The sequence below is a fragment of the Podarcis liolepis genome (genome assembly GCF_965112155.1).
Source record: "Podarcis liolepis genome assembly, chromosome: 3".
Lineage (NCBI taxonomy): Eukaryota > Metazoa > Chordata > Lepidosauria > Squamata > Lacertidae > Podarcis > Podarcis liolepis.
Genome location: NC_139557.1, coordinates 105,778,315 through 105,801,369, shown reverse-complemented (window position 1 = coordinate 105,801,369; position 23,055 = coordinate 105,778,315). Strand labels below are relative to the sequence as shown.

Sequence of the window (23,055 nt, the reverse complement as noted above, 5' to 3'; positions counted from 1 at the left end):
AATGAAATGTATAAATTTGAAAAGCATAAATAAAAAACTTAATAAAAAATAAAAAGTGAAGGGATTTGGAAAGGCCTTGGAAATAAGGGGCAAAGCAACGAAGCGAACGTCTGAATGGAAGACACGGGGCAGGACTCCTCCTTTCCCTCGTTTCTGCGAAGGAAACTCAACGGGCGAGGCTTGGCGGGTTAGGTTCTTCGCGGTCACCTGACCGAAAACGCCCCGCCCCCTCCCCGCGCCCGTAGAGATAGGGAGGATCTCCCTAAGCGCGTCCTGCGCCATGTTGGATTTAAAGGGGCCGCGGCAGGATTGGGAGGAGCTTAGAAGGAGGTTTGTTTTTCCTTCCAGTCGGGAACGGCCGCCGGCGCCGCCTCGTTGGAGGGGGGGGGGGCACACCGGCGGCGAGGAAGTGATAGCGCGAGCCATTTGCGCATGCGTGGCTAGCCATCCATCCTACGAAGCTGTCCCTGAAAAAGCAGCAGGTAGGAGCTTTGGTTGCCTTTCTTTCTGCATTTTAGGAATACTGCGATTGGTTTCCATAATGGATATGCCCCCCTCCAATCTCTGACAAGAGTGTTTTTGTAGCAGCGGGGTGGCCCTGCCGCAAAGGGGGGGGGGGTAGGCCTCAGAGGGGTGGTCTGCCTGCTGGCGGGTGGGCCAGCGACTGCTTGCAAGGGGGAGGGAAATGCCAAGAGGAGAGACTGCCTGGAAGCAACAGTCTCTGATCTGGGAGCCCCCGCTTTCACCTTCTCCACCACCCACCAGCCTTAGGGGCAAGGCGATCAAACTCTGCACATGCTCAGGAGCACTGCGGTCTGTCCCTGTGTTCCAAGGTTGAGTGCCGGCCGTGAAACACGGTTGCCGGGATCGAGCCCTGTCACTGCTTCAGCCCTGATTTCCAAGCTGTGTCTGCCGGGTTCTCTCTTCCCCTCTTTGCCAATGGCTCATGCCTGACTCACTTGCAAAGGGTTGTTGCGTTTGTTTGTTTTTGGCTTCTGTAGGGCTGTGGCTCTCTGCTGCGCTGGCAAAGCAAAAGACTCTGCTCCAGGCTAATAGAAGATAGAAGGGCAGATGCCCAGGATTCCTGCCACTCCTTTACTGACAGCAGTTGTGTAGGCTGCCAGAGGAAAAAGCTTTTCCTTCTATCTCAGTCTCCTATTTGGGCTTAGTCTTCACTGATCACAAGTTGCTTCCTGACCAGGAAAATTGGTTCAATGCAGCTGCTGGGGCAGATACCAGGTTTACTTTGGGAATAGGAGCTACTGTGATGCTTTACAAGGCTTATTTCTTATATTGCAGCTGTTTATTCTCTGTTGTGGTGTTATCTCCTCCTCTGATTCAAGGCTGCCCCTATCAGCGGTAAAATCTGACTTACTTGGCTGCAGTCGTGCGTCACACTAAAGTCAGAGGGTCTTACTTCCCATAAACATGTTTAGGATTATGCAATTAAGAGTGGCAGCTGCCTTAGCTGATGATGGGTTTGAGATTCTTGATTTGGGAGCAGCCGCTACCGAGTTCTGCCTTTCTTTAGGAACCGTGGAGCAAGGATGTTTCATTCTCACAAGAGTCTTCCATACCCATTTTCCTTTCTTCTTTTTTAATGCCAGAGAACTATTTAATACATGTGGCATGTTTTGCTTAGCTGGGATGTGGTTAAAAGCCCTCTGATGCAACATTCTGTAATGGTCCTACCACTTTCCAATTCCTGTCCCGTTTTTACAAAGAATTTAGGACTGTCTGGGCTCTCTGCTGCCTTCTGTTTTATCCTCAACTCCCACCTAAATAGGCTGCTGGGTTCCTGTCATCCTCTTGTTAATCATTCAGATGTCTGATACTGTTTTGAACTCTGAAACCAGCTCTGGGAAACTATGGGAGGAGCTGGCATGCTTGTTCTGAGTTTCAAGGTCTGCTGTGTATGTGGCACTGACCTGCTATTTATAATCATGATGCTATCTCACCGTTCGGCTGTGGGCTGTGGCCTCCTGCAACAGGGAATTTAATGGATTATTTGATGCGACTTCAGGCATTTCTTTTGCAAAGGACTGAGGTCACACCCGCAACATACATTCAAGCACATTTAATAGCATATGGCTTTCCCCAAACAATCCTGGAAACTTGTTTACCCCTCATAGAACTGCAATTCCCAGCACCCTCAACAAACTACAGCTCCCCAAATTCTATGGGGGAAGCAAAATGTGACCTGAGTTACTGCTGCAATTCTAGGCAGGATTAGATGTACCTAGTTACATGTGTTGCATGTCTGAGTGAAATACTTGGCATTGCTTTACTCGAATGAGTCTTTTCTCTAAATTATTAGGTGCACTGGATCTGCACTGGGAACATCCATCTACCACAGCTTTTTAGTGTATTTAGAGTTTCCGCAGATAGATATATTGAACATGAATCACAATCAGTTGTGTCAAAGGGCCACATGATTAAGAGTCTCACACTGTGGCCAGTTGATAACCTGGCTCATGCTTCTCCTAAAGATTAAGTGTTTTGTGTTGGTGCCCCTATTCAGTGCTTTTTTTCTTTAAAAAAATGTTTAGGCGTACTCTCATTTTGACTCAAGAAAATCACTATTTTATAGTTCAGATTGGGAAAAATAAATACAGTAAATGGACAAAAGTACAAAGAGTCACAAAATGTTTAGGGGTATGTGTTCCCCTACGTCCCCCTAGAAAAAAAAAGCACTGCCTCTGTTGTTATAAACTTCTAATCTGAAGATGATACTTGGCTAGGAAAGACGGGGAGAACCGTTTGGCAGGCTGAACTTATTTTCTGAAAGGATAGTGCTTGTTGGTTATATTTACTGATGACCTGATAAATGTACCATTTGATGGCAAAATCAATGTCTTGTTTGTGCTTTGGTAACTTAACAATATTTTTAAAAGGTTGCTTCAGGGAGTACAAATATAGATGAAGGAGCCCAATTTTAAACAAGCTCTAGTGTTGCAGAATATGAATTGTCCCTAAATGATGTTCATCTGAAGCCATTTAACAGTTGGTGAATGGCTTCAAAAGACATGACATTTTGCCCTAATACAAAAAAAACACCCCTTAACACTTTTGTTCACTTATGGGGTGGTATATCAACATCTGGATATTTTGCAGTTTGTTGGCCTCTTTTTGCCTTTGTTACTGGCAGATGTTATAACATGGACATCAGGTCTTGTTAAGCCTTTGCACTGCTGGCGTATGCATTTTCCCCTCCTTTTTAAAGTGTATTTATTATTTTGGTATCATGTCTTTTTCTGTGTGTGTGTGTTTAATTTAAAAAACCCAGAAACCTGGTATTGCAAAAGCACACAGGGAATACATTTCACATTTCACTTAGCAATAGGAAAGATAGCAAGGTGGTTGCCTGTATGCCTTGGTTTGTAGTTTTTGGAGAGAGGATCAGTAGCAGAGCAGCATAATGCTATGTGTGTTTAGCCTGTAGTTAGACTTAAGAATTGCCTAGGATGGCAGCCTTAGCATGGATGATACAGTAGTTGTCTAGCTGGGTCAAGGATCTGTCTTTGAGTAAACTTCATAAGCACATGTTAGCAATACATTATGAAGAGTTCGTGTTTCTCAGACAAAGGATTAATGTAGCAGAGATTGCTAGACAATTCTTAGACACCTTGTATACATCTAAAAACATTATTGTTATAGTGATTGAAATACAGTGGTGCCTCGCAAGACGAAATTAATTCGTTCTGCGAGTTTTTTCGTCTTGCGAATTTTTTGTCTTGCGAAGCACGGTTTCCCATAGGAATGCATTGAAACGGTTTCCCATAGGAAAAAGGAAACAAACTTGCAAGACGTTTTCGTCTTGCGAAGCAAGCCCATAGGGAAATTCGTCTTGCGATGCAACTCAAAAAACGAAAAACTCTTTCGTCTTGCGAGGCATTCGTCTTGCGAGGCATTCGTCTTGCGAGGTACCACTGTACTTACCTTGATGCAGTTCTTCCAGCACACATACCAAACTATCCTATTTAGGATAGTTCTATTCTTTTATCTCAGATTAAAACAGTAGGTTGGAGAATTTGTGTGTTCAGAACACCTTTCCTGTGTAAAAAAAGAAAAGAACATGAAGCACTTTGAGCACAGTGAAATGACACTGGCTATGACTTAATCATAGATCCGCTGTCAGTTTGGATTATACCAATTTCTACTTTCATGTGATCTATTCGAAAACATTCTCAAGCTAACTTTTCTTGGACAGTAACGATAAATGGTTTGGACAACGAATCAAGACAGGTTCAATATAGGCATGTTTTAATCAATTGGACAGCAGCCTTCAACCTTGCCTGACACAGGACAAACTTTTGAACCCCAACCTCAAACAAGGAATACTCCTGTATGTGTTTCTAACTGCCATCTATGTACATCTATAAGTAACTTCTGATTTACAGTAAAAGCAAAATTAACCAGTGCTCATCACACTGAATATCCCATTGGGAAGGGTTGGTTAGGTTATTCCTTACATTCTTCCCATTCTTGCTCTTCAGATAATTGTCTCCAAAGCAGCTCACAAAGGCATAAGAAACAGGCCCTCACCAGACTCACTACTGAAAGAAACAAGATGCACAAGAAAAGAGGAGTGTAAGAAAATGGTAGAGATTAGTTCTTCAAGGCCAGAATGAAGTCGTAAGCTATGTATGGGTATTTGTATTTGGTTCAGGCCCAGCTGATCTTCCCTTTGCTGGTGTTTTTGCTTGTTCCTTGGCTGCTGGATGGGACCAGAGTGTCCTTTACCCCCGGTTCTGTAGTCCCAGGGACAACTGGCAGTGGGAGCTAGATGCCCTTTCTTGCAAGGAAGGGAAAGTAAGCCCCAGTGGAGGCTAGCATGCCAATTTCAGTCTGCCTTCAGGCAGTCCCAACTTGGCTGACTTCTTTCTTCTAAGCCAGTGATGGCCAAACTTGACCCCCCAGCTGTTTGGGGACTACAGTTCCCATCATCCCTGACCATTGGTCCTGTTAGCTAGGAATGATGGGAGTGGTAGTCTCAAAACAGCTGGAGGGCCAAGTTTGGCCATCACTGTTCTAAGCAGTCCAGGGGTAGCACTGGCAATCAGCTTCTCCCTTAGTGTCAATGTTGCTTTTGTTGATCTTAGCAAGGAGGAAGATAGGCACAGCCAATGGATTCTAGTTTTGTATCCTTCAGTGTCTCTGGCTCCACCAGCTGTTGCCCTCCCTGCCTTCCACCCTGTCATAACTGGAAAGCACTTTGCAGTTGTTCCTTTTCTAAAAAACAGATGGGGCCAAGCTGATCTTCCCTTGGCTTGAGTACAATCCCTCCATAGCCCTTGACTATGACATGGAGCCCATTTTCCTTTAGATCTCCAGCCCTAGAGTAACTTGCTTGTGTTCCCTCCTTCAGAAATGACCTTCAGAAATAACCCTCTCCTTTCTCCGACTAGATGACTGGTCATTGCCTCAGAATCTTTTCCCCTGAAGAAACTATCCTGTCTTGTTTGAGAGCAATTAATTTGTCCGGGTCTTAATCTTCCTATATTAAGAAGCAATGATAGGGCTATATACTAAGATTATCCATGGCTAAATTGTCTTGAGCACATACCAGGTACAATGGCATGTAATTAAGAGGATTAAAGTGCAAGTAGTTTGGTGCTGAATGAAGGTTCAGGAAAACGCTGTCTTTCGGAGTGCGGAGAATGCAGAGATTAGTGGTGCTGAAGTTGTACAATAATAATATAATAATAATAATTTATTATTTGTACCCTGCCCATTTGTTTGGGTTTCCCCAGCCACTCTGGGCAGCTCCCAACAGAATGTTGTTGTTGTTGTTTAGTCGGGTCCGACTCTTCGTGACTCCATGGACCAGAGCACGCCAGGCACTTCTGTCTTCCACTGCCTCCCACAGTTTGGTCAAACTCATGCTGGTAGCTTCGAGAGCACTGTCCAACCATCTCGTCCTCTGTCGTCCCCTTCTCCATGTACCCTAAATCTTTCCCAACATCAGGGTTTTTTTCGAGGGAGTCTTCTCTTCTCATGATGTGGCCAAAGTATTGGAGCCTCAATTATTATTAATATTCCCACATAATAATTAATAATAATTAAAAAGCAATAAAAACTAGAATCTCTAGTTCTTCCCGAAGTTGAGGAAGGAGAGACAGTTCCATAAGCTGCAATTCTGTATGTGGTTACCTGGGAGTAACTCAGTGAGGCTTACTTCTGTATTCAGACACAGAATTGTGTTTTTATATTTCCAATTTTAGAAATCCTTACAGATGTGCTAGGCAACAGTACCCAATTCCAAGTCTTCCACATGCTAAACATGAGCCCTGTTGGCTGGAAGAGTGGAGTGCTAACATTTAATTCAGTGGGGAAAAGGGATGATTCAGCTGTAGGGAGTTTGGGAAAGTGCTTTCATATATAGTGGCAGCTTCATCATTGCAAGCACTCTCTAGTCTGCTGCTTAAATGGTTGCACAAGCACAAAGCAATCAGACTGCTGTAAATTCATGTTCGCAAAAGCCGAGCTTCCTAAGGAGGCTTGGGCAGTTGCTAGGCGAGGTACAAAAGGAGACTGAAGGAGAAGTGATCTTAGAAAGGGGAGAGAACAAAATAAAGTAATACTCTACAGAGAAAAATCTTTCCATGGACACTAGCTCACCCTTTGCCAGCCTGGTGCTCTCCAGATGAACTACAACTCCCATCAGCCCTTGGACTTTTTGAACAGGGGGAAACTCAGTATGGCTGTGCCCATTTGTCTTCTTTTTGCTTTGCTACCCATGGAAGGGCTTATTGAAAGGCAGGGAGAGAGAAACGCTGAGCCTTTTTGTGTCCTCTCTGCTTTACAGCGGTACCTCGGGTTACATACGCTTCAGGTTACAGACTCCGCTAACCCAGAAATAGTGCTTCAGGTTAAGAACTTTGCTTCAGGATGAGAACAGAAATCGGGCTCCGGCGGCGCGGCAGCAGCAGGAGGCCCCATTAGCTAAAGTGGTGCTTCAGGTTAAGAACAGTTTCAGGTTAAGTACGGACCTCCGGAATGAATTAAGTACTTAACCTGAGGTACCACTGGTCTCATGGTGCAACAATAGGCAGCTGCTCTAGCTATGGAGTAGTTTTTGGAAAGTGTGCATTGTGTGGAGTAGTGCAAGAGAAAGTTCAGCATCCACTCTTAATTTGTTTTATTTTGCTGCTGGCCGGCCACGTGGAGCAGTAGGCAAACAGCTAGTTTAAAAATAACTTGTGCATTGGGGTGGGAAATCACAGAGCTCACCTATTGCTTTCCTGCCTGCCAGTTTTGTGGCAGCAGCTGGTTGAGGGACTTTTTTAAAATAATGTGTATGTGGAGGAAGAAATGCACGGATCATCCTGTTGCTGCTTTGTTTGTTTTGCTGGCCAGCAGCACCCAACATGGCCACTGACATAATCACAGGGCGCTGCTGGCCATTGACAAGCAGCATGTTGTTGCTCTGCCTTCCATGGGCGGCCACCAGAAAAGATGCTGCTCCATGGTGACTATTGTGTACTGCCTTCCATAACATTTCGCTAGCTGCTGCAAGCGTGTATTAGACCTGGGCTGCTACTCTTCCAGCTAATTATATCTCTTGGTTCTTCCTTGTTTGTTGTTCCTTTGTGTTGCTTGTCAATCCAGCTGCTGTGCTTTGCCTTTTAAAACTGTGGATCTCTGCAGCTTGTACAGCAATATCCTGTTACCTTAACTAGTGCGCGGTAGGCAGCTGAATGGGGGCATGCCACAGTAGGGTTGTCCTCATTGCAGCTGAAAAGCTGCCCCCACTTCGTGTATTGCTGGCTATTTCAAATTGCTGCAGACTCCTGCAGATTGTCATGCAAGAATCTTCTGGTATATCCTTCCCTTTCGGCTCTGTCTGTGTATTTGTGCTTGCTTAAATAAAATTATACCAGAAGAGTACCACTGTTAAAGGACATGTTCCTGGTGTGGTTTTTTTTTTGGATGTGTGAGTGTGTGTCAGTTGTATAGATTGCTTTGCTGTAAACAGACTTGAATGTTTTACTAGGTATACAGTGGTACCTCGGGTTAAGTACTTAATTCGTTCCGGAGGTCTGTTCTTAACCTGAAACTGTTCTTAACCTGAAGCACCACTTTAGCTAATGGGGCCTCTTGCTGCAGCTGCGCCGCCGGAGCACGATTTCTGTTCTCATCCTGAAGCAAAGTTCTTAACCTGAAGCATTATTTCTGGGTTAGCGGAGTCTGTAACCTGAAGCGTATGTAACCTGAAGCGTATGTAACCTGAGGTACCACTCTAATTTGATGTAGGTTTACTCTGCATGTTCATGCCAATTCCTACCTAAAACAGTTGTTGTTGTTTAGTCGTTTAGTCATGTCCGACTCTTCGTGACCCCATGGACCAGAGCACGCCAGGCACTCCTGTCTTCCACTGCCTCACGCAGTTTGGTCAAACTCATGCTGGTAGCTTCGAGAACACTGTCCAACCATCTCGTCCTCTGTCGTCCCCTTCTCCTTGTGCCCTCCATCTTTCCCAACATCAGGGTCTTTTCCAGGGAGTCTTCTCTTCTCATGAGGTGGCCAAAGTATTGGAGCCTCAGCTTCAGGATCTGTCCTTCCAGTGAGCACTCAGGGCTGATATCCTTCAGAATGGATAGGTTTGATCTAAAACAGTACCACTGTTATTCTGTATGGAGTGGAGGCATATTATCTGCATCTGGGCCTGTGAGATCTGCACTGTCAGCATGGGTATTGATGTGTGGAAAATGTTCAACTCAGACACTAACAACAAATTAGCCCTTTGTACCTCTGGGGGATTCACAGCATTGGTCTGAACACAGCTGCCCCTGTTTCAAACTCTCCTCATAGACTGTGTCAAGAGGGATCTTGAGAGTGGAAGCAGAGGGATTTTCGCTCGTGCTATCTGTTGACATGGGAGCAGTGCTTCATAGTGGGAAGGGGGTAGAAATCAGTATTTGTGAAGTGGCCTAAGTACAGTGGTACCTCGCAAGACGAATGCCTCGCAAGACAAAAAACTCGCTAGACGAAAGGGTTTTTTGTTTTTTGAGCTGCTTCGCAAGACGATTTTCCCTATGGGCTTGCTTCACAAGACGGAAACATCTTGCAAGTTTGTTTCCTTTTTCTTAACACCGTTAATACATTTGCGACTTGACTTCGAGGAGCAACTCATACAACGCGGTGTGGTAGCCGTTTTTGAGGTTTTTAAAGACACTGGTGATTTTTGAAGCTTTTCCAGAACTTTCCCGACACCGTGTTTCGCAAGACGAAAAAAATCGCAAGACGACAAAACTCGCGGAACGAATTAATTTCGTCTTGCGAGGCACCACTGTAGATTGCTTGCATCCGAAGACTAGAGTTCGTATGAGATTGTCTTGAAACAACTATGCGTATGAGAAGCCAAGGATTTTAAACCTGCATATGTCTCTTGTTCAAAGAGTAAATGTTGTTGGCATCTGTCTTGAGATACAATGGAGGGCAACTCTGGGGGTGAAGTCAAAATGCTGTGTTAGCAGCACCAAAGTGACTTCTCTGGGGTGCAAGTCTGGACAGTGTGTATGGAGGTCCTGGGCTTCACAAGCATCAAGACTCCCCACTTGGCCTCACTGATTATTATTATTTTATGAGATCTATATATACCACCCTTCATCAGGTCTGTTCACAAGATAAAATCTGGGACAAAGTCCCCATCAGAATGATATGGTCCAAAGGAAAGCAGAGCAATACATTTGGCATCAGCTTGGTTGCAGGAGTTGCTCAAAGAAGTCATGCAAGGCGCCATCCAACCCTCTTAGCAAACTTTTTCAGCAGGGGGCCGGTCCACTGTCCCTCAGACCTTGTGGGGAGCCAGACTATATTTTGGGTGAAAAAAATGAACAAATTCCTATGCCCCACAAATAACCCAGAGATGCATTTTAAATAAAAGCACACATTCTACTCATGTGAAAACACGCTGATTCCTGGACCGTCTGCGGGCCGGATTTAGAAGGCTATTGGGCCGGATCTGGTCCCCAGGCCTTAGTTTGCCTACCCATGGTCTTAGGGACTCCACTCCAGATTTGTGTAGGCGTTTACTCCTTAGCCTTTTCTTCTCTTGAATATATCCTGCAAGATAGTGGAGGTTTAGGATCAGAGTTTTCCTTCTCCTAGATGGACTACCTTCCCATGTTGATGAGCCCCTTCTGCCTCTCACTTCCCTCTACAGCACGTGCAGAAACCACCTTCTTGACTGTTGGACCCGTATTGGTCTCATCCAGTCAATCTGCTGGAGTCTTGTCTTGACATGTAGGAGAAGTCCCCAACTCACTGGCAGTTTACACCCATTACAGCTGGTTCAGCCAGCTAGTTGGAAGTCATTCCCCAGGGTGTGGACGCTGTCACATTAATGGAGTAAATACCACTCAACTGGTCTTTTGAGTCTCACAGATGGACACTGTACTGCAAGAATGAGGAGCCTGTGGCCCTCCAGATGTTGTTGGACTCCAGTTTCAGCCTTAAGCCCCTTTTTTCTCCCCTTCCCCACATTTGCTGTTTGGATAGAATTGTATATGAAGTGTGCAAACACTGACCATGGGAATAAATCACTGTGGGGGGAAATAGCTGTGTGCTATAGGAAACAGTAGGGATGCGGGTGGCGCTGTGGGTTAAACCACGGAGCCTAGGACTTGCTGATCAGAAGGTCGGTGGTTCGAATCCCCGCGACAGGGTGAGCTCCCGTTGCTCCGTCCCTGCTCCTGCCAACCTAGCAGTTTGAAAGCATGTTAAGTGCAAGTAGATAAATAGGTACCGCTCTGGCAGGAAGGTAAACAGCGTTTCCGTGCGCTGCTCTGGTTTGCCAGAAGCGGCTTAGTCATGCTGGCCACATGACCCGGAAGCTGTACGCCGGCCCCCTCGGCTAATAAAGCGAGCTGAGTGCCGCAACCCCAGAGTCAGTCATGACTGGACCTAATGGTCAGGGGTCCCTTTACCTTTACCTTATAGGAAACAGTACCAGCTTTTAGCTTTTATCAAGAGAGTAAATTGGTAGATCCAGGTGAGGCTTTGGGAGGAATGGCGCTGAAATGATCATACTGTGATAGTGTTAACCTTTTGCCACTTGTATATGCTCTGAAAGAAATGTAATACTTGACTTTAGAGTGTTTTAAAAGTTCAGAAAGGAATGAGATATTTGGAGAGAAAAAAATCTATTTTAAATAAAACTTTGCCCCTGGACAATTGTGGGTACTAAGCCAAGTTCATGTTATGGGCAGTAGCTCCAGAAGGGCTTTTCTTAATGGGGCAGGATGCCTAGAGCCCAAGACATTGTGCAGAAGCCCAAGGTTAATTGGTTCATTCTTGTCACACTAAACTCTGGTTTAGCATGACACCCAAAACCAGTAAAGTGTGTGTTGGGGTGAGGGAGGCAGAACTCAAACTCTCCTTCTCTCTGCAGTCATCAAACTCCTGATTTTGAGTGTCCAGGATATTTTAAAATGGGTGAATAAACAAATCGAACAAGGCATGGCAAGGCAAGTAGGACACACTCAATGCAGGAAACAAAGAAACCTGAAGTGAGATTTGTCCCAAACACCCTCCATCTTTCTCCTGTTTCTCCCAGTCTCCCTTCCCCCTGGGGTCATGTATTATTTTGTGATAGGCCTTAATTGTTAGAGGCCTCTTGAGTGAATGTTGACTGAAACGTAGGAGCCAGGGTATACACAATAATTAAAATGAAACTACTGTATTATTTTCATAGGGGAAAGGGAGGGGGCGTGAGAACAGGATGCTGGACAAGATAGGCCATGGGCCTGATCCTGCAGGCTCTCCTTACGTTGTTATTAGACAAGTATAGTTCTGTTCAAGCTGTATGAAGTGCTTCCTCTATTCGCTCTTTCCTCCTGCATGCCGATTTTCATTTCACTCAGCAAGCCGCCCTGTTTAACATTTAATATCCCTTGACGTCTTCCGTGCGGCTTTACAGAGTCCCAATGGCTGTAAGCGACCACAGATCTCCATTGGGTGCGGCTATAATTAAACCACCTTGGAATGGGAGAGCAGAGTTAATATTTACCTAGCCGTGGAGTGAAAAGCCTTGTTTTTCTTCTCTCTTGATATAAAGCAAGAGACAAGGCTGCCTTGTACTTGAGTTTTATGGTAAGTGCTTATCTTACACTTGGGGCAGAGCCCAGCCCCACCCAGTACCTGTTTTAACGTTTTGGCTTTCCTGTTAACTCAAATGGGGTAAATATGTATTAGGGAGCCTGGCATGCCTGTCTTCCCTTTGAAGACAGGCATGTTGGAGGGTAGCAGTTGACAAAAGTTGTGTGTCTTGACATGCCATTAAAAGATGGGTCTGGTGCTTCACTGTATACTTTTCTATTTTGACTCATAATTTAAGAACATAGCGCTATATGAATTATAAGGTCTCATATATATAAATCTTATGTCCATAAATTTACAAGGCAAACATGTGCATAAGTATAGAAACCACATGTCTGAAATAGCACAGGAGAGCAATCCTGAAACCATTTTGACTCTTCCAGTGACCTCAAATATTCTCTGCAGTGAGGAAGAAAATGGGAAAGCCTCCCCATTGCCTCTTTGCTCAAATTCTGTCTTAAGGGCATATTTGTGTATGAATAGGGTGAGCCTGTGACCTGGATTCAGGAACTAAGTATTTAGCATCTCAGAAGGAATGGCCAGGCTGCCCAGGTGGAGTAATCAGTGACCACTGTCAGGTATCCTGACAAACAGGATTTCTGTGGTAGACCGCCCCCTGTCATGTATTTCTGTTGGAGACCACCTCCTTCTGTGATGTTTGATGCTTTTAGAGGTGGTCTTGAGCTACAGGGTGGGCAATTTCAAAAGTCTATATAAGGGCTTGCACACCATTGTTTGGGGTTCCTCTGCTCCCTCCCTGTGTGGGGTGAGTGGGGGACCCTGTTGCAACAGTTTAATAAAGATCAGGCTTATTAAGCTGCTTTGCTTCTTAATATTCTCTGGTTGGCCTCTGTTATTTTCTTCTTCCAATAGGGAACCTACCGTATTTTTCGCTCTATAAGACGCACCAGACCACAAGACGCACCTAGTTTTTAGAGGAGGAAAACAAGAAAAAAAATATTATGAATCTCAGAAGCCAGAACAGCAAGAGGGATTACTTGCTGTTCTGGCTTCTGGGATAGCTGTGCAGTCCGCATTTGCTCCATAAGACGCACACACATTTCCCCTTACTTTTTAGGAGGGAAAAAGTGAGTCTTATAGAGCAAAAAATACGGTACTTAAGGACTCTGTACGGCCTCTTGGATACCCCATAAGGAAAAAGGAGCAGGTTTTTTTCTTATAACAATAGGAAGCTTCCTTTATACTGAGTCAGACCATTGGTCTATCTAGCTCACCTTTACCTTTACCCATCAGTACTGTCTACACTGACTGCCAGCAACTCTCCAGGGTTTCAGACAGAAGCCCTTCCCAGCCCTACCTGGGGAGGCTGGGGATTGAACCCAAGACTTTCTGCATGCAGAGCACTCGCTCACTCACTAAGCTACAGCCCTTCCCCAAAGGAGGGAGAAATGGGGCAGGGGAAAAGGTCTCAATTTGTTTAATACGAGGGAAGTAGCAATGTAGAGACAGGAGGATGGGCAGTGAGAGGTCTAGGGGCATTACTGAGTAAAGTAGGGGCAGCCAATGTGGTGTATTCCAGGTGTAGTTGGACCACAACTCCCATTCACCCATGCCAGTATGGCCAGTAGTCAGGGATGATGAGAGTCTAACAATATCTGGAAGGCACTTCCTGGAGTAAATATAGTATAATTTAGTATAATTCTAAAACAGGATGCAAGCATTCTCCCCAACCCCACCGCAGGGCACCTAACAGTGTCTTAAAAATATATATGGCTATAATATCAGTAGGGACGTGGGTGGCGCTGTGGGTTAAACCACAGAGCCTAAGGCTTGCCGATTAGAAGGTCGGCGGTTCAAATCCCTGCGATGGGGTGAGCTCCCATTGCTCGGTCCCTGCTCCTGCCAACCTAGCAGTTCGAAAGCACGTCAAAGTGCAAGTAGATAAATAGGTACCACTGCGGCGGGAAGGTAAACGGCATTTCTGTGCGCTGCTCTGGTTCTCCAGAAGCAGCTTAGTCATGCTGGCCACATGACCTGGAAGCTCCCTCGGCCAATAAAACGAGATGAGCGCCAAAACCCCAGAGTCGTCCGTGACTGGACCTAATGGTCAGGGGTCCCTTTACCTTTATCATTAGTAGAACTAACTAGAGAGAATTTCCTCAAATCTTGATCTAGTCTTCCACCAAAGGCCATCAAGAATGAGCCTTTAATGGATTATCCTGGTCAAACGCTTCCAAGTCAGGGGTACAGTCCCTAAAACAGGCCTTGTTTCTTTTTGTTAACCTTGGTGGTTTGTGATTTTCTAAATCTGGACCTTTGTTTTTTAAAGATCAATATGTGCAGGAAGGTTCAAATGAAGACATGCTGTTCCCTGGATATTGGGAAGGCACCCATTATGTTTTAGATACTTAGCAGAAGCCGCTCTTGTTTGTAGGTTTGTTTTGTTGCAGGTATGGAGTAGTTAGGTACAGCTATGACCCTTCCATCTGTAAGTTGCATTGAAATTAGCAGCGCGTACTTCCAGGAAAATGTGTTCAGAATTGGGATAGTCTGACTGCTTAGTTTAGTAAGGCTGTGATCCTGAGCCCTTAGTAGGAAGAACTGCTTTAGCTTCAGCAGGGTGGCTGCATCATGTGCTCTCACACCATGCTCAGAATCCCATCGTTCCTCCAAGGAGCTCTGAACAGTAACCCAACATAATGGCAATACAGTGGTACCTCAGGTTAAGAATTTAATTCGTTCTGGAAGTCCGTTCTTAACCTGAAACTGTTCTTAACCTGAGGTACCACTTTAGCTAATGGGGCCTCCTGCTGCTGCCGTGCTGCTGCTGCACGATTTCTGTTCTCATCCTGAAGCAAAGTTCTTAACCTGAAGCACCACTTTAGCTAATGGGGCCTCCTGCTGCTGCCGTGCTGCTGCTGCACGATTTCTGTTCTCATCCTGAAGCAAAGTTCTTAACCTGAAGCACCACTTTAGCTAATGGGGCCTCCTGCTGCTGCTGTGCTGCTGCTGCACGATTTCTGTTCTCATCCTGAAGCAAAGTTCTTAATCTGAAGCACCACTTCAGCTAATGGGGCCTCCTGCTGCTGCCGTGCCGCTGCTGCACGATTTCTGTTCTCATCCTGAAGCAAAGTTCTTAACCCGAGGTACTATTTCTGTGTTAGCGGAGTCTGTAACCTGAAGCGTCTGTAACCTGAAGCATCTGTAACCCGAGGTACCACTGTACAGTAAGCCTGCAACTTACTGGTGGCTGAGAAGAAGTCAGGGTGGGGCATATTGAAGAGCTCGTTTGCCCTGGCTGCAGGATGGGCAGCCTGCAAGGGGGCTGATTGTGTTCCTTTGTATTTCCGTCACTTCCTATGGACCAGTGCCTCGGATGTGAATCTTTCTGTGGTTGCAGGAGAGCATTTGCTCTCTCGGCAGTCTGGCTGCATTTCTGCTGCTGCTGCTGCTGCAGTGGGTGGGTCACCACCAAACTGCATAGTAACTCTGCCTCTGGTGGAGAGGGAATTCAGAGCATAAAATACTGCTGTCTCTCTCTGTGTGATCTGCTAATAACTAACGCCATGCAGTTTCTGTAGCTTCACTTGGCCCGAGGAGGCGTCTGTGGAAACCGGCTTCTTCGCAGTGTAAGTTGCTCTGTTGGGTTTGGGTGGGGGTTCCACTTTCGGGAGCTGAAGGACAAAGATTGGAGGGCTGTCCGTTCTTACTGGCAAAACGGCAAGCTTATTTTGTTTATTTGTATTCAGATGGAGCCCCTCTGGACCAGACTGATTGGTAGAGCAGGAAGCTGGAGCCCACGTTTAACAAGGACCATGGGTTGTGTCGGGATGGACTGGATTAAAGGGAACTCTGAATTATTTCAGCAGCTCTATTGGCGAGTAGTGCAGGGTGGGGTTGCTGGCTGCATCGCAAGACAAAGCAGAGGGCAGCAGCTGGCGTGCAGCTCTTGCAGAGCAACATCTCTGAGCTAATGGGTGGAAAGCAAAGCCTGGTTTTCGGTGTGAATTATAGATGTGGCCTACCAGTGTTGGGGATTTCGCGATGCGCTAGGGAGGCACATCAACCAAGGCCATTCTCCCTTCTCTCTTAAAGCCCTTCTCCATTTATTGCTGCTGCCTTGGTTAAACTTGCTTCTTGGAAGATAAAACTCGATTATCCGGTGCAGTGGGACTCGGCACTTCTGCACCAGCCTCTGGGAATGCAGAGTAAGGTACAGGATTAGTGCATGCTAGTCATCTTACAGAGCCTGAAGTCCAGTGTGCTGCAATAGATGGTGGGTTTGATTTCAGTCTGGAAGCTCCTGGGTTCAGATGCTAATCTGTTTCAGACTTTGCATGGCCTTGGGCGAGTCGCTGTTTCTCAGCCTCACTTCCCCATACATAAAATGGGAGTAATAGCGAGCTCCCCTGCAGAATTGTGAGATGGGCATACATAAAAATGGCAAAGCATGTTGCAGATGAAAAGTGCCTTGATAACTACTATTTTACAACAGCTGTACCTAGAAGGCTGACATATTTATTGTCTCATCCCTTAGTAAGCAAGATACTAATGTATCAGAGACAAGAATGTGGGAGCACTTGTGGATTTTGCAGAAGTTAACCATATTCCCAGTATAAAGTTGAAATCCATATGTCTTAGAAGCAGTAGCTGTTTAAAGAAATGTGGGCACAATCTAATATCCCCCCACCATCTATACTTGAATCATAGAGTTGGAAGGGACCATGAGGCTCATCTAGCCCAACCCAGTGCAGGAATTCTAGCTCTCAAAAGCAGAGGTGGGGAGCCATTGGTCCTCCAGATGTTGTTGAACTCCTGTTCCCATCAGCCCCAGCCAGCTGGCCTAGGATAGTGGGAGTTGCAATGCTGCAACATCTGGAGGGTCACAAGTTCCCCATCTCTGTTGTAAGCTGTAGTCCTGGGGAAAGGTGCAATACTCCCATCTTCCAGTTACAGGTAGGTAGCCATGTTGGTCTGCTGTAGTCGAAACAAAAACAAAAAAAATTCCTTCCAGTAGCACCTTAGAGACCAACTAAGTTTGTTATTGGTATGAGCTTTCGTGAAGAAGTGTGCATGCACATGAAAGCTCATACCAATAACAAACTTAGTTGGTCTCAGGTCCGTATAGTTAAAGCTATGGTTTTCCCAGCAGTGATGTATGGAAGTGAGAGCTGGACCATAAAGAAGGCTGATCGCCAAATAATCGATGCTTTTGAATTATGGTGCTGGAGGAGACTCTTGAGAGTCCCATGGGCTGCAAGAAGATCAAACCGATCCATTCTGAAGGAAATCAGTCCTGAGTGCTCACTGGAAGGACAGATCCTGAAGCTGAGGCTCCAATACTTTGGCTACCTCATGAGAAGAGAAGACTCCCTGGAAAAGACCCTGATGTTGGGAAGGATGGAGGGCACAAGGAGAAGGGGACGACAGAGGACGAGATGGTTGGACAGTGTTCTCAAAGCTACCAGCATGAGTTTGACAAAACTGCAGGAGGTAGTGGAAGACAGGAGTGCCAGGCGTGCTCTGGTCCATGGGGTCACGAAGAGTCGGACATGACTAAATGACTAAACAACAACAATTGGTATGAGCTTTCGTGTGCATGCACACTTCTTCACGAAAGCTCATACCAATAACAAACTTAGTTGGTCTCTAAGGTGCAACTGGAAGGATTTTTTGTTGTTGTTGTTCCCATCTTCCAGTGAGGGAAATGGCTGCTGAATGAAATATTTCCCAGCTACTAGTGGTCAAGTGGTTTTCTAGTGGTTTCCCCTGTTATGACCAACCTGATTGTGTGGGTTGATTTCTGGACAGGTTGTGAATTAGGAATGTTTCATGTTGCCTGTTCCCAATGGACTGCTCTCCTGGTGCATTAGGAAATGTGTCAGAAGCATTATATCAGGACTCAGCTCTGCAGCTGCAAATAAAATGTTTTAAATGTGACACTAGATGGTGAGCCTTATAGAAAATTCAAAGTGTTTTTAAAAACACTTTTAAAAAAGCATTTTCAGAGTGGTTTTTATATGTGTGTAGATTCCACCCCGTCACATTTCGGTATGCAAAGCATTCTGAAGCCACGTAGATGCATGTTTTAATCTCCTTCCTTAGAAGCAGGGCTTTTTTCAGCTGGAACTCAGTTCCAGCACCTCTCAGGTGGGTGCCATTGCCCTTATAAGAGAACAAGGGAGGCTTGACAACCATATGTCAGGAGTGCTCTGATGGTGTTTCCTGCTTGGCAGGGGGTTGGACTCGATGGCCCTTGTGGTCTCTTCCAACTCTATGATTCTATGATTCTATGATTCACGATGAGTTCCAGCACCTCTTTTTCTAGAAAAATAGCACTCCTGGGAAGGGGTATGCTTTGCCCTTTAGAGTACTTGTTGGCGCTGAATGTTTTTTGAGGAGTGAATGCTGCAAGGCTGGACAGCCAAATGAACATAGTTTGGCTGAAGGACCAATGTTATCTGCATGGATAAAGGAGATCCATCATTCATTAGATGATCCAGCAGGTTTTTTTAGCTAGAGATCAGGCTGGAGAGCAGGGCGGGGTTAAAACTCAATGGACATCACCCTTCCATGCTCTAAACATAAAGCTTGTTAGGAGGAAGAGTAAGGAATACCTGCCCTCAGAAAAGCCTACCCCTTGCATTTCTCCACTTCACTTGCTCTGGACACGCCTCCTGAATGTATAAAACACGCCCAGAGCAATGACTTGCACAGAGATGCAACAGGCACCCTCCTCTGAGGGTGGTTAATTATCCTGGCACTCCTAATGCAGAGAAGCAGCAGAAGTGGCTTCCCTCAGAGGACAGTGGTTTGAAGGAGGCAAGCCCAGAGCAGCAAATCATGCAGAGATGCAACAGGCAGCCTCATAAGATGAATGCTTCAGCCTTCTAAGACAAAGTACAGTGGTACCTCGGGTTAAGTACTTAATTCGTTCCAGAGGTTTGTTCTTAACCTGAAACTGTTCTTAACCTGAAGCACCACTTTAGCTAATGGGGCCTCCCGCTGCTGCCGCACTGCCCCCATGCGATTTCTGTTCTCATCCTGAAGCAAAGTTCTTAACCCGAGGTACTATTTCTGGGTTAGCAGAGTCTGTAACTTGAAGTGTCTGTAACCTGAAGCATCTGTAACCTGAGGTACCACTGTAGTTGAATCTCTTACAGGGCAGAGTTTTAGCAGTTGTTGGTTTCACCAAAGTGGAAAATTCAGGGGGGAGACCTGAGATATCTTTGCTGCCCCCTTGCAGCAATTCCCGCCCCCCTATTCTGTGAGCCAGGCAAATGAGTTGGAGGCAGGCAGTTGTATGTTTAAGACTGTGATGCTGATCTTAGAAGTGTTTTGTTCATGGGATATCATGGTGGGTTTCCCCCCCTCCAACTTTGAACACACACCCTCTGCCTCTTAGCTTGTATACATGAAGTGCTCCTCCCTTCCATATAGTAAAAGAAAGAAAGATTCATTAAAGAACTCTGAGTATGTCACTAGATTCCCAGTGTACAACTTACCATTTCCCCCATAATTACCTTGACTTGCCTTCCCGGCCAATTTATATCTGGAAGCACAGAGATCAGAGAACCCAGGAGTTTTTATGGAGTGTCTAGTTTAGAAGAGCTGCTATATCTGCTTTCTGCAAACCTTTTCCATCCCACACCTTACAGCTATGATGAGTCAAATCCCAGCATTGGTAGCCTCAGGGCTCAGATCTTTGTAGGAACTCATCTGTTGCCTTTGCTAGAAGTAAGCATTGATGAGCTTATTCAAACCGGAGATGCGTGAGGATTTAGTAGGCATGACTAAATGGCCACAGTATTGCTGTGACAAGCCCATTTGGATAGGGGAGGGTGACCATCTGCCTGCTATTCTGGTACTCCCCACCCCCAAAGTATTTATTTTTGTAACCTTGGCAAACAACCAAGATGAGAAGAAAACAGAAGTTGTTATAGAAGCGTCAAATTTCCTGGTTTGTTCTCCTTGTGGGTGGATGTTTTTGATACAAAATTGGTAACCAAAGTGAGTTTAATTGAATCCAGGGATCCAATTAAAGGGTGTTTAGGTAGTTCTGTGCCACTTTAAAAAAATATTTTCATTGAAAAGTTTTCATGGATAACAAAGCTGCATATAGTGTCTGTGTTTTAGTTCTGTGCCACTTATCGCTTATTCAGTGCTGTGGGAATGACCTCGCTGCCGTACCCCAGACTCAAGAAATATACCGTATTTTTCCGTGTGTAAGACTATATTTTTTCCTAAATTTTTGAAGTTTAAAATAAGGGGTCGTCTTACACACAGATAGTGCATAGTGCATTTTCTCAATTTTGAGTCCCACAAAATAGGGGGCGTCTTATACAGCGGTACCCCGGGTTAAGTACTTAATTCGTTCCGGAGGTCCATTCTTAACCTGAAACTGTTCTTAACCTGAAGCACCACTTAATAATAATAATAATAAATAATAAATATATTATTTATACCCTGCCCATCTGGCTGGGTTTCCCCAGCCACTCTGGGCGGCTTCCAACAAAATACTAAAATAAAATATTCTATTAAACATTAAAAGCTTCCCTAAACAGGGCTGCCTTCAGATATCTTCTAAAAGTTTGGTAGTTATTTTTCTCTTTGACATCTGGTGGGAGGCCGTTCCACAGGGCGGGTGCCACTACCAAGAAGGCCCTCTGCCTGGTTCCCTGTAACTTGGCTTCTCACAATGAGGGAACCGCCAGAAGGCCCTCGGCGCTGGACCTCAGTGTCCAGGCAGAGACTGCTAATGGGGCCTCCTGCTGCTGCTGCACCGCCGTTGTACGATTTCTGTTCTCATCCTGAAGCAAAGTTCTTAACCCAAGGTAGCATTTCTGGGTTAGTGGAGTCTGTAACCTGAAGCGTATGTAACCCATTCTGGAACATCCTCCCTAAGATAGCCTGCCCAGGCCAGGCCTTCCAGTTTTTTCGAAGGAAAGTTAGATGTCTTTTAACATAGACAGGCATTCTGTGTGATTACACGTTGGTGTTTCAATTTACTCTAGTTGTATTTTTTTATTCTCTTTGGTTACGCATTTTTATTTTACCTATTAGTTTTGTGAATTATTTTGTGATCCCTTTTGGCTCTGTTTATGGAGACAGTTGAAGTACAAGTTTAAAGTACACACACACATGCACTTTTGCCTGGATATCTTCATAGTTAAATGTGCCGGGGAGCCCCTCTCTTTGTCTTGGACATGTGGAAAAGTTCTAGACGTTTGCAGATGTGAGATAGCTCAGTAGGGCACAGGACTCTTAATTTCAGAGTTGTGGGTTTGAGCCCTATGTTGCGCAAAAGATTTCAGCATTGCAGGGGGTTGGACTCTATAATACTATAATTTCTATGATCTATGTAATAAAGCACTGGGTGGCGCTGTGGGTTAAACCACGGAGCCTAGGGCTTGCCGATCAGAAGGTTGGCGATTCGAATCCCTGCGTCGGGGTGAGCTCCCATTGCTCGGTCCCTGCTCCTGCCAACCCAGCAGTTCAAAAGCACGTCAAAGTGCAAGTAGATAAATAGGTACTGCTCCGGCGGGAAGGTAAACGGCGTTTCTGTGCGCTGCTCTGGTTCGCCAGAAGCGGCTTAGTCATGCTGGCCACATGACCCGGAAGCTGTACACCGGCTCCCTCGGCCAATAAAGCGAGATGAGCGCCGCAACCCCAGAGTCGGTCACGACTGGGCCTAATGGTCAGGGGTCCCTTTACCTTTACCTTTTATGTAATAAAGCACAACTCAATTAAGCTGCAGAGTTTGGCTCTTTAAACATCCTTGTGACTAGATTGTGCTGAACAAAAATGCTTTGTACTGACAGGATTGCGAACTGTGTTTAGAAAGCTTTCGCCACTCCAATAGCTTTCCAGTATCCTAAAAATAAGGGACTATGCTAGATTAGTGATTGCAAAAAATGGGAAAACTTTAAATGCAAATATTTTTGAAGCTTGGGTTTCCCGAGCATGGGACATCTTGCTTATGAACATATTAACCATTTCACAAAAGGAATAATAATAAGAGTTGGGGGGGGGGGGAGACTCACACTTTTTATACAACTTAGTAGCCCTTTATTGACTTTGTTAAGACAATCACACATAGTTTTCACCCTCGATCTACTCATGGAACCTTATGGAAAGACACTTTCATTTGATTGCCTTTCTTGGAACGTCTAAAACTACAACCCTCAACTGCTGTTTTTCTTTCTTTTCAGTACAAGTACTAAGCTCTCTTTTCCTTGCATAGGTATGTTTTATTACTTGAAATTAAAAATCTTTTTTTTTAAAAGGGGACTATATTAAGCTTAAATGTGTGGAGCTGAAGGTGCTGTGGCTCTGAATTTGGAGGGGGGGGGGCTTCTTACTTAAATAGCACCGAAATGCCAACAACATTCCCATCCACCTGTTATAACTAAGGTGTGAAAACTGCATTCTGCAGGGCAGGGTATAAATTATTATTATTATTATTATTATTATTATTATTATTATTATTATTATTTTAGAAAATGTATAGACCATTGATCGTTTAAATAAATAAAAACCAAAACCAAAATCTTGAAGTGGTTTACAAAAATATGCCTGGTGCTTAGGCTCCCCACCATAACACAAAAAGGTTTTCTCTTCTTTTTTTTTAATAATTTTTTTATTAAATGTTAACAATGCAAAATATAAAAAGAATACAAAGACAAAGACAAAAAGAAAATAAAAACACAAAATACATACTACAAAATACAACAATACAAACATTAAGGACAAAAATACAAAATACAAAAATACATACATTAAAAACTAATAATAAAAAGAAAAAGCACATATAGGAAAAACACAAAAATTCCCTCTTTCTTAATTTTACATCTTAAATTCACATATTCTCCTGACTTCCTCTCGTCCGCCGTTCTTGTATCCCTTTTAAAAGTTGGTTCAGCAAATTCATAGCCCATTAATTTATCTGTTGTTGGTTTAATCTTAGATTTTACCTTGTTGCTAGAACCCCAG

General features: G+C 44.8%; 1 protein-coding gene across 9 annotated transcripts in view; it reads left to right on the top strand.

The window, feature by feature from the left end:
- The first annotated feature begins 229 nt into the window (after positions 1–229).
- KLC4 (kinesin light chain 4) overlaps positions 230–23,055 on the top strand; it is a 62,419-nt gene continuing 39,593 nt past the window's right edge. For 2 of the 9 annotated variants that reach the window (XM_083494424.1, XM_083494420.1), the window contains exon 1: positions 230–482. The gene's annotated coding sequence lies outside the window, so the exon portion shown is untranslated. Of the gene's footprint in view, positions 483–15,576; positions 15,693–23,055 lie in introns of those variants that run through there. The other 7 variants (XM_083494417.1, XM_083494421.1, XM_083494422.1 and 4 more) reach the window with 7 other exon arrangements.